A 12,255-nucleotide genomic window follows, 5' to 3' on the forward strand; every position below is an offset into this window, starting at 1 on the left:
TCTATATCCAGAAGATATTATAAAAATGTGAAAATCTTATATGTTCCAAAATATTCATAGCAGCTCTTTTAATAGTGACAAAGAATTGGAAATTGAGGGGATGCCCATCAATTGGGAAATGGCTAAACAGGTTATGGTACACAAATGCTATGGAATTACTATTGTTCCATGAGAATCCATAAAAAGATGGACCGTAGAGAAGCATGGAATGGCTAATGGGATCTGATGCTGTGCAAAGGGAGTAGAACCAAGAGAACAATGTATACAACAACAACATTATGAGATGAACAACTTTGATGGAAGCAGCTCCTCTCATCCATCCAGAGAGCTAGGACAACTGTTATCTGATTGTCTATAGACTATATTATCCATACAGTGGAAGAAAACCAAAACACAGAAAAAAAAACTACCCTTCCAGTTATAATGAACACTTTATAAAAATTATCTCTTATGAATCTCTTCCCTTTAATCCTAATTCCTCATGCCCAGTACTCTACCCACTGTGCCACCCAGTTGCCCCAAGTCAGCATTCTTTAAAACTTTGAAGGTAAGGTGAATGAAAAAAAATGCATCTGTGGCTCCAATATTCCTGAAAATTTGCTCTCTGAAACTTTTTAAACTTATAAGATCCAAGGTTCCAGACTAATGTTCAATAACAAAAAAAGAACAAATGACTCCTTTTCAAAGACTACAATGGTCTCTGAAAAGGGAAGACCCAAAGTCTCTCATCTTAAATTATTGTGATGTCACCAAAAGAAGTCAGAGATTAAGCAATATTGAAAACCCTGTCAGAAAGTGGTAGAACTCTGGCTGCTTGTCATTTTGAAGATTTCCCTAGTTCATTCTATTCAGTCAATCAAGAAAATGACATGTATAAAGTGGTTAGCAAATCACAACCAGAATGAAAGCAGTTTTCTCCTTATATAAAAATGACAACTAACATTTAGTGAATATTGCAAGTGATCCACAAATAATATCTCATTTTTATCCTCAAAACAACACTATGAGGTAGTGATTATTATTATTTGAATTTTCAGTTGAGGAAAATGAGACAGACACAAGTGAAAAGTCTTGCACTTGATCAAATAGCCAGGAAGTGTCTGAGACAGAATTTGAACTATTTTTTCTTCTAATTCTATCTTCTTTCTCTCTAGCATCACATTATCACAAAGAAACCTTTCAATGTCTCCCATTTGGTAACATTATATCAGTAGAGCATATTGACGAACTTTGCAGACATGCTAGTTTTCTGTTCATTTATTTCCACTTGAAATTTACCGTTATGTTTGTAATCAAATCTATCCATTTTATCTTTTATCATCATTTCTAACCCATTCATATAACATAACTTGTTCAGTCATTCCCTAAAATTGGTGGATATCCCTTCAATTTGCAATTATTTATCAACTATTATGAAGATTTTTACACATGTGGGTCTTTTTCCCTTTTTTATGATCTCTTTCAGATATAGACTTATTAGTAGTATTGTTGTAATAATGGGTATACAAAGTCTTATTGTCCTTTGCGTCAATACCAAATTGTTCTCCAGAATAGTTGGTTCAGTTCACAGTTCCAACAGTCATGCATTAGTGTCCCAGCTTTCTCATATCCTCTCCAACATCATTTTCCTTATTTGCTATTTATGTCAATCTGAATGGGATGAGGTGAAATTTCAGAGTTGTTTTAGTTTGCATTTCTTTAATCAATAATGATTTTGACTATTTTCTTATATAGCTATAGATAGTTTTAATTTTTTCATCCCCAAAGTGTCTGTTCATACCCTTTAATCATTTATTAAATGAAGAATGAACTGTATTCCTATAGATTTGACTCAATTCACTATACATTTTAGAAATGAGTCCTTTGTCAGAAAAACTTGGTAAAGAACTGCTTTCCAGTTTTCTGCATTTCTTCTAATCTTGGATACCTTGGTTTTGTTTGTGAAAGGACTTTTTGTTTTGATGTAGTCAAAAATCATTCATTTTGCAATTTACAATGTTTTTTTATCTCTTGCTTGGTCATATCCTTCTCCCTCTCCATAGATCTGACAGATTGTTTCTCCTAATACACACACACACACACACACACACACACACACACACACACACAAAAGTATATGTAATTACCCTTTATGTCTAATTCCTGTACCCATTTAGATCTTATCATGGTTTAGAGTGTGAAATGGAAACCTCTGCTTAGTTTTTTGTCATATTTTTTCCAGTTGTCCATTAATTTTTGTCAAAGAGTGAATTGTTATCCCAGAAACTAGAATCTTTGAGTTTATTAAACAGTAAATTACTATAGACACTTAATACTGTTTCTTTTGTACCTAATCTATTCCATTGATTCACTTCTCTATTTCTTAGCCAGTACTAGACAATTCTGATGACAACTACTTTATAATATAATTTTAGATCAGGTATGAGTAGGCCACTGTTCCTTATATTTTTTCATTAATTTGATTTATATTTATGATCATTTGTTGCTCAAGATGAATTTTGTTACTTTTTTTCCTAGCTCTGTAAAATAATTTTTGGTATCTTGATTGTTATGACACTGAGTAAGTATATTAATTTAGGTAGAATTGTAATTTTTATTATATTGGCCCAGCCTAACTAAGAGCAATTGACATTTGTCCAGTTGCTTAGATCAGAGTTTATATGTGTGAAAAGTGTTTTGCAATTATGTTCATATAGTTTCTGGGTTTATCTTTAGAGGTAGATTATCAAGTATTTTATGTTGTCTATAGTTACTATGAATGGAATTTCTCTTTCCTGTCACTTGCAGTTGACCTTTGTTGGTCAAATATAAAAATAATGATGGCTTATATACCTTGCTTCTTCATTTTCTGAGGTTCTCTAAGTATTGCATCATATTATCTACAAAGAGTGAAAGTTTTGTTTTTCTCATTGCCTATTCTAATTCCTTCAATTTCTTTTTCTTCTCTTATTGCTAAAGCTAGTGTTTGTGATACAGTATCAATAATATTAGTGATAATGGTCATCCTTGTTTCACTCTTGATCTTAATGGAAATACTTTGAATTCATTCCCATTGCATGTAATGTTTGTTGATCATTTTAGATAGATATTGCTGATCATCCTAAGAATAACACCATTTATGTCTATGTTCTCTAATATTTTAATAGGAATGTGCACTATATTTTGTCAAAGACTTTTTCAGCATCTAGTGAGATAAATATGATTTATGGCAATTTTGTTATTAATATTGTCAATTATGTTGATTGTTTTCTTGATACTAAACTAACCCTGCATATTGGTATTAATTCCAGCTGGCAATTGTATATTAACCTAGCAATAGCTTTCATTTCATGACTAAAATTTTATTCAAATTTTCATGTCAATATTGATTACAGAGATTGATCTGCAATTTTCTTTGTCTATATTGACTCTTCCTGGTTTAGGTATCAGCACAATACTGATGTCAAAAAAGGAATTTAGCAGAACTCCTTCATGGATTTTTTTCAATTAGCTTATATAGAATTGGAATTATTGTTCTTTAAATGTTTGGTATAATTCTCTCATAAATCCATCCTGTCCTGGAGATTTATTTTCTTATTGAGTTTATTGATGGATTCTTCAATTTCTCTTTTTGGATATTATGTTATTTAAGCATTTTATTTCCTCTTCTGTTTACCTGTACAGTTTACATTTTGTAAATTTGCATCCATTTCACTTAGATTGTCAGATTTGTTGGCATATGGTTCTGAAAAATAGCTCTGAATTATTACTTTAATTTCCCCCTGCTTGGTGGTAATTTCAGCTTTTCATTTTTGATATTGTAATTTTGTTTTTTCTTTCTTTTTTATGCAAACAGATTAACTAAAGGTTTGTCTTTTTTACTTTTTTCATGAAACCAACTCAGTCTCTTTTATTATTATTTCAATAGTTTTCATTTAATTTTAATAATTTCTTCTTTGATTTTCAGAATTTCTCATTTTGTATTTAATTGGATATTTTTTCATTCACTTTTCTAATTTTTTCAGTTGCATGCCCAATTTATTATTTGTCTTTTTCTTTATTTTATTCTTACAAGCTTATAGAGCATTATAAAATTTCCCCTAATAACTTGCTTTGCCTGCATCCTATAAGATTTGGAGTGATTCTCATTGTCTCATCATTGTCATTGGTTTGAATGAAATTATTGATTTTTTCTATGATTTCTTATTTTTCAACTCATTCTTTAAAATTTTAGTTATTTTCCAATTAATTTTAGTTTAACTTTCCATGGCCCTTTCATATTTCATATCTTTCATATATATATATATGTATATATATATATATGGCCCTTTCATATATATATATAAATATATATATATATATATATAATTTTATTGCATCTTTATTGCAATTTTATTGCAAAGGATTCACCTAAAATTTCTGCTTTTTATATTCAATTATGAGATTTTTATGTCCTGATATATGATACATTTTTGCTTTGTGCTATGTACCTCAGAGAAGATATATGCCTTCTATCCTCAATCAAGTGTATCCTCATCAACTCTTCTAAAATTCTGTTCACCTCCTTAACTTCCTTCTTTTTATTTTCTGGTTACATTTATCCAATTCTAAGTGAGGGAGTTTGAAATCCACCATTAATATGTTTTGGTATCTATGACTGCCTGTAACTCATTTAGTTTCTCTTCTAAGAATTTGAATGCTATGTCATTAGGTGCATAGATGTCTAATAGTGATATTACTTCTTTGCCTTTGGTACCTTTTAAGAACTTGTACTTGATTTCCTTATCCCTTCTTAATTGGATCATTTTTTCTTTTTCTTTGTCTGAGATCCAGATTACTACCCCTGCCTTTTTTTAACTTTAGCTGAATGATAATATACATTGCTACAGTTTTTTAACTTTAGCCTGTGTGTTTCTCTCTACTTCATATATGTTTCTTGTAAAAAACATTAGTAGGATTCATGTTTTTAATGGAGATAACTATCTCCATTTTATGGGAGAGTTTATACTATTTTCTACCCTATTATTTACCTACTAATTTTGTAGATCCCACCATCCTCTCTTTCCTGTTTGTATTTTTCTTCTGACTTCTACCTCTCAATCAGTCCTGCCCTCTATTAGCCCTCTTCCCTTTCCTTCTCCCTTTTCACTTTTGTCTTTTAAACTTTTTAAAAATTTTAACTATATTTTTACCTTTACTTATATATTCCTTCTCCTTATAGGATATGATAAATTTCTAAAACAAATTGAAATTGGATATTATTCCATGTGAACCAAATCTGTTGAGAATAAGACTTACTCAGTGCTCATATCTTCCCTAATTTCCTTCTGCCACAATAGGTCCTTTGTGTTTCTTCATAGTTGTTATTCATCCATTAATGCTTCAGCATTCTTATCTAACTATAAACCTTTTTTCCCATGTCTTAATTGTATTAAATCTGTCTTGTACCCATACCTCTATTGAAGTATACTCTTTTTATTTCTAAAAACTTGATTGTTTGATTGATTGATTGACTGATTTATGAACGTTCCTGCATCATAACTGATTCATATCTACATGTTCTGTCCCAGTAAGCAGTATTGGTGGGGCAGCTAGGTGGCACAGTGGATAAAGCACCGGCCGTGGAGTCAGGAGTACCGGGGTTCAAATCCAGTCTCAAACACTTAATAATTACCTAGCTGTGTGGCTTTGGGCAAGCCACTTAACCCTATTTGCCTTTCAAAAAAACCCTAAAAAAAGAGTAAGCAGCATCATCAAATTAAAATCAATTTATAAACATAAGCTCTTTCCAAGTATACTACATCTAACTATCCCAATAGAAATACAATCTTCATGAACTAAAGTAGCAAGTAAAGCATCATCAGTTCAGGATCAATTTGTACCTATACCATCAGTGTACATATGTTCTTTTTAAAAATTTTTATTTAAGGCAGGGCAGCTTGATGGTTCAGTGAAGAGAGCACCAACCTTGGAGACAGGAGGACCTGAGTTCAAATTTGGCCTCACACACTTAATCATTGCCTAGTTGTGTGACCTTGGGCAAGTCACTTAACCCCATTGCCTTAAAACAAACAAACAAACAAATTTATTTAAGGCAATGATATTAAGAATGATTTGCTCAAAGTCACAGCTTGATAATTATTAAGTATCTAAGGCCAGATTTAAGCTCAGGTCCTCCTGACTCCAAAGCCAGTGATCTGTTCACTATGCCAATTGCTGCCCTCCATATTTAGAAATTTGCTTATTAATTTTCATCTATATGCACATGTATATTTTTAAGTTAAGAAATGTCCTTCCACTCTCCCTTCCCAACCCCATCCCCTCAGCAGCAAATAGTCAGGTTCGCATTATATATATTTTTTGATAAACATGTATACAGATTAGTAATTTTCTTTTTAAAAATATATTTACTTATTTATTTTCATCCATTTGTAGATGCATATTTCCAAGTTACAAAATTTCCCTCCACCCTCCCTTCCCAACCCCCTCCCCTCAGCAGACAACAGTTAGGTTAGCAGTGTACCTACATATTTTGTTAAATTTACAAATTAGTAATTTTTGGCATGTGGAATTAGTATTAAGGGAAAGAGAAACATAGAAGATAATTTTAATAAAATGTTCATTAGATTCAGGAAGGTTTTTTTCTGTGTATTTTTTTTATTTTCTTCCTCTAGTTGAGGACGATATAGTCCTTAAGCAGTCAAATGCAGTTTTCCTAGGTCTCTGGACTGTCAAGAGGAAATTGCTTTCATCAAGGTTGTACATTAGTCTCTTGATTCTACTCCCTTCACTCAGCATCAGACCCTATAACTCATTCCATGCTTCTCTAGATTCTGACCATTTATGGTTACTTATAGAACAATAATATTCCATAGTATTCATGTGCCATAACTCATTTAGACATTCCCCAATTTATGGGCATCCCCTCAATTTCTAATTCTTTGCCACCATAAAAAAAAGAGCTGCTATGAATATTTTGGAACATGTAGGACTTTTCATATTTTTTATAATTTCTTCTGGATATATGCCTAGACCTGGAATTGTTGGGTCAAAGAGTATGAACATTTTTATTTCTCTTTGGGTATAGTTCCATATTGCTCTCCAGAAAGGTTGGATCTGTTTACCACTCCATCAGTAATACATCAATGTCCCAATCCTCTCACAATCTTTCCAACATTGCTCATCTTCCCTTTTTCTCATCTTGGTTAATCTAGTAAGTGTAAGATGACATCTCATTGTTGTTTTGATTTTCATTTCTCTAAATAAAAGTAATTTGGACCATTTTTCATATGATTACATATAACTTTAATTTCATCATCTGAAAACTGTCTGTTCATATCCTTTATTTATTTATCAATCAGGGAATGATTTGTGACATTATAAATTTGATGCAGTTCTCTGTACATTTTAGAAATGAGACCTTGATCAGTACTCCTGCTTGTGAAGATTGTTTCCCAGCTTTCTGCTTTTCTTCTTATTTTGGTATCATTGATTTTATTACTGAAAAAACTTTTAAATTTAATACAGTCAAACTCATTCATTTTGAAGTTTATAACATGCTCTAATTCTTGTTTGGTAATAAATTTATCCCTTTTCCATAGATCAGATAGAGTAATTTTTGGTCTATTAATTTATCTATGGTATCTTACTTTTATGTTTAAATCCTGTATCCATTTTGTCCTTATTTTGGTGTAGAGTATGAGATGTAAAGATTTATGCCTAGTTTTTGCCATACTCTTTTCCTGTTTTCCCAATAATTTCTATCAGATAGTGAGTTCTTATCCCATACACTGATGTCTTTGAGTTTTTACAATATAGGATTGCTGTAATTAATTACTGTGGTTTCTTTTTAACCTATCCTAATGCACTGATCCATTACTCTATTTCTTTTTTTTCCCCAAGGCAATGAGTTTAAGAGACTTGCCCAAGGTCACACAACTACAGATTAGTAATTTTTGGTATGAAGAAATAGTATTAAGGGAAAGAGATACATGAGATAAATTGTATAAAGTGTTCATCAGATTCTGAAGGAGTTTTTTTTGTGTGTATTTTCTTTTGTTTTCTTTTTCTTCCTCTTGATGGGGATAATATAGTCCATAGTCAGTCTAATGCAGTTGTACTAACTCTCTGAACTGCTGAGAACATAGGCTCTTTTTAAATGCTTAAGAGAAATATAATTCTCAACAGTAAAAAGGTGATTCTTGTGTAGGGATGAAGATGGTTTTATCTTATTGACTACTGTATTTTTCCCTTTCTCTTTAACTTTTTACATGTCTCAAGTCTTATATTTGAAGATTGAGTTTTCTGTTTGGTTTCAGTCTTTTTTTTTTTTCCAGGTAAGTATTGAAATTGCATCTTTTTGAGTACTTGCATTACTTTTTTCTCCAGCTGAGAACTTTTTTTAGGTTTTTGCAAGGCAAATGGGGTTAAGTGACTTGCCCAAGGCCATACAGGTAGGTAATTATTGAGTGCCTGAGACCCATTTGAGCTCAGGTACTCCTGACTCCAGGGCCTGTGCTCTATACACTGTGCCACCTAGCCGAACCTAGCTGAGGACTCTTAAATCTGAAAACGATAATCTTTCAAGTTTTTTTTTTCATTTTAGGATCCTTTTCTGGGAATGATCAATGGATTCATTCAAGAATATTTTGATTTCTTGTTCTGGCATATTAGCACAATTTTCCATGATGATTTCCTGAAAGATATTGTTCAGGCTCTTTTTCTGATTGTGGATTTGAGGTATACAAATTCTTCATAAATTATCTTTCTTGGATCTATTTTCTTTTCTTTTTTTAATTAAAGAAATTATTTAAGTTTTATAATTTTCCCCTCAATCTTACTTCCCTCCCCTACCCCCCCACTGAAAGCAATCTGTCAGTCTTTAATTTGTTTCCATGCTGTACATTGACCCAAATTGAGTGTATTAAGAGAGAAATCATATCCTCAAGGAAGAAACAAAAAGTCTAAGAGATAACAAGATCCAACAATAAGATATCTGGTTTTTTCCCCCTAAATTAAAGGGAGTAGTCCTTGAACCTTGTTCAAATGTCATGGCTCTTTATCTGGATACAGATGGCACTCTCCTTTGCAAACAGCCCAAAATTCTTTCCGGTTGTTTCACTGATGAAATCAGTGAGTCCTACAAGATTGAAAATCACCCCCATGTTGCTGTTAGGGTATATAGTGTTTTTCTAGTTCTGCTCATCTCACTCGGCATCAACTCATACAAATCCCTCCAGGCTTCCCTGAAATCCCATCCCTACTGGTTTCTACTAGAACAATAGTGTTCCATGACATATATATACCACAGTTTGCTAAGCCATTCCCCAATTGAAGGACATGTACTTGATTTCCAATTCTTTGCCATCACAAACAGGGCTGCTATAAATATTTTTGTACAAGTGATGTTTTTACCCCTTTTCCTCATCTTTTCAGGGTATAGACCTAGTAGTGGTATTGCTGGGTCAAAGGATATGCTCATTTTTGTTGCCCTTTGGGTGTAGTTTGGATCTATTTTCTAAATGAATTGTGCACCCCCCCCCAGCCCCACAAGGGGTACTTTGCATGTTCTTCTATTTTTTCAGCTTTTTGATATTATTTGATGGAATCTTGTCTCACAGAGTCATTACATTTTCATTTATTGTATTCTAATTGGAGGGGGGTTGTTTTCCTCATTTAGATATTGCGTTTCCTTTTCTAATTGTTTAATTTTGCTTTTTGATGAGTCATTTTCCTTTTCCATATGACCAATTTTACTTTTAAATATATTTTTTCTTCAGCCATTTTTGCATAATTCTCCTGCATGACTCACATTTATTTTCTCATCGTTTCTTCCTCTTCTCTTCTATGATTTTTTAAAAATTCTTTTTGAGTTCTTCCAAGTGATCTTTTTGGATTTGAGACCAATTCAAAAATCCCTTTGAGGTTTCACATCTTGACATCTTATCACTTTTTTCCTCATCTAAGATGAAATTTTTATAATCCCTTTCAGACAAGTAATTATCTATGGTTAAGTGCTTTTTTTTTTTTTTTTTGGTCATTTTGATAGTTGAGCTCTGTACCTGGGGCACAGGGAGTATAGTCCCAGTTTTTTTGTTTTGGGACCAAGAGATCCAATCCCTGACTTTTTTTTTTGCTCTGTCATTTCAGAGAGATTGCAGTTTGTTACCTGCATTAGGGTAGCCCATGCCAGTCCTGCCTGTTACACTAGCATTTCAAGGCTCAAACTTTGCCTTCCAAGCTAGTTGGGACCCTCACTTCTTATCTGCTTTATTGACAACCTGCTGAGCCCAGACCTGAGCTACACTATAGCTAAGGGTCTTCTGTTGACTTCCCAGTTCTCCTGTCTACACTGACCTTTACTGCCCTTTTAATCTATGTGAGATAGACATTTTCTGAAGTTTTTTCATAATATCTTGAGTTGAAAACTTGTTTCACTTTTTTCCTGTGGATTTCGTCACTTCAGGATGCAGTTAGAGAGTTCATTAAAAGTCGTTTTGGGAAAGTTCCTGGAATTTCTTAGCTTTGTGCAACTACCTTGACTCCTGATATGTATATATATATATAATATATACATATATTATATATATACATATACATATATGTGTGTATATATATATCTGTATATGTGTATGTATTTAACATGGACTTTGGTTCAGTAGTTAAGACAAAAGCCTTTAATTCAAAGGTTTGTTTATCTTTATTTTTTTCCCTGAGGGAATGGAGGGAAAGAAAATAATTCAATTTAACTGAAAAAATTTATTAAATATTGATACAAGAAAACAGAATTTCAGAAAGAAGCATAGACAAGCAGAAAGTAAATTTTAGAATTTAATGTGTTTTTCAAAAAGAAAGCAGAAAAGATTGATACAAAAAGTCACAGCTTCAAAGAGAATGTTCATTTAAAGTTATAGAAATTTTTAAAGAGAGAAAAGAAAATTCAATTCCTCCTTTGCAGAGATGGATGAATTAGACTGCTTATATTGTCAGATACAACTGATATGATATGTGGATCCATCTTTTGCAAAATTTTTTTAAGTCTTTGTTTCTTTTTAAGATCCTTATTAGAAAAGAAGGAACTCTGGGAGGAAATACATTTTGAACTAAAGAAGGTTAGTGCACCAACTATTAAAAAAATCTTGATTTGGGCCTTGCCCTGATTAATAAGACTAATTCAGGAAAAGAAATGTAAACTTATGTTATTAGCATACCAAGGCAGCAAACAAATGGGTATGGCCATCAAGAATTTCAAACTGCAAGGCTTTTATAGATAGGAATAAACAATTCCCATATAAGGATAAAAGTATGTGACTTGGTACAAAATCATGATGAGATGCATTTTGTGCTACCTCAGCTAACCTTCAATGTTTAGCTGTGTATTTACCAGAGTATTTCCAGACCACTATCCTCTGGAGGCTGGTTGTTCTGAAAGTCTAAGCAAGACTTATAAACATGGGATCACTGACTGACTTTGTACACATGGAGGGCTTTACACACTACTAATGCATCAATAGAATCTGAAACTAATTGCAATGTTCCATACCCATAATCTCCCACTATTGTAAAGAAAGATCCATTATCTCTTTTCTTCTTTCGGGCAAAGTTAACTCACCATATTAATAAATGCTTGTTAATTTGAATTAAATTAGCTCTAATACATCTGTAAAAGAGTCAGGGACATTTTTGTTTTTGTTTTTGTTTTTTTGCAAGGCAATGGGGTTAAGTGACTTGCCAAAGGTCACACAGCTAGGTAATTGTTAAGTGGAGTCGGGGCATTTAATTGGGATTACAGAACATAAATCATGTCAATGATCTTTTCTCAGGATTGATGTCATATTTCCTTTATAACTCGTAATCTGAGAATCATCATACTTTATTGAGTATATATATATATATATATATATATATATATATATATATATATACACTAAAGAGAATCAGGGTCAAGAAATATTCCAATGATGACTGAATACCTTGTGACATATATTGTAAAGATTGCTTTTGGCAAGAAAAATGGGTTTAAGTGACATGCCCAAGGTCATACAACTAGGTAATTATTAAGTATCTGAAGCTGAATTTGAACCCAGATCCTTCTGACTCCAGGGCTGGAACTCTTATCCTTTGTACCACCTAACTGCTCCTGTAAAGAATTTTTAATGATATATTAAACTCAATACTGGGTACTTTTAGCACAGGTATACTTAAATACCTATTGTAATGGATTGCCTGAGATGAAGATGTCCTTTATGATTACAGCTATCCATCCTGACATTCAAT

Source organism: Macrotis lagotis, chromosome 2 (genome assembly GCF_037893015.1).
Source record: "Macrotis lagotis isolate mMagLag1 chromosome 2, bilby.v1.9.chrom.fasta, whole genome shotgun sequence".
In the NCBI taxonomy this organism is placed as follows: Eukaryota; Metazoa; Chordata; class Mammalia; order Peramelemorphia; family Peramelidae; genus Macrotis; species Macrotis lagotis.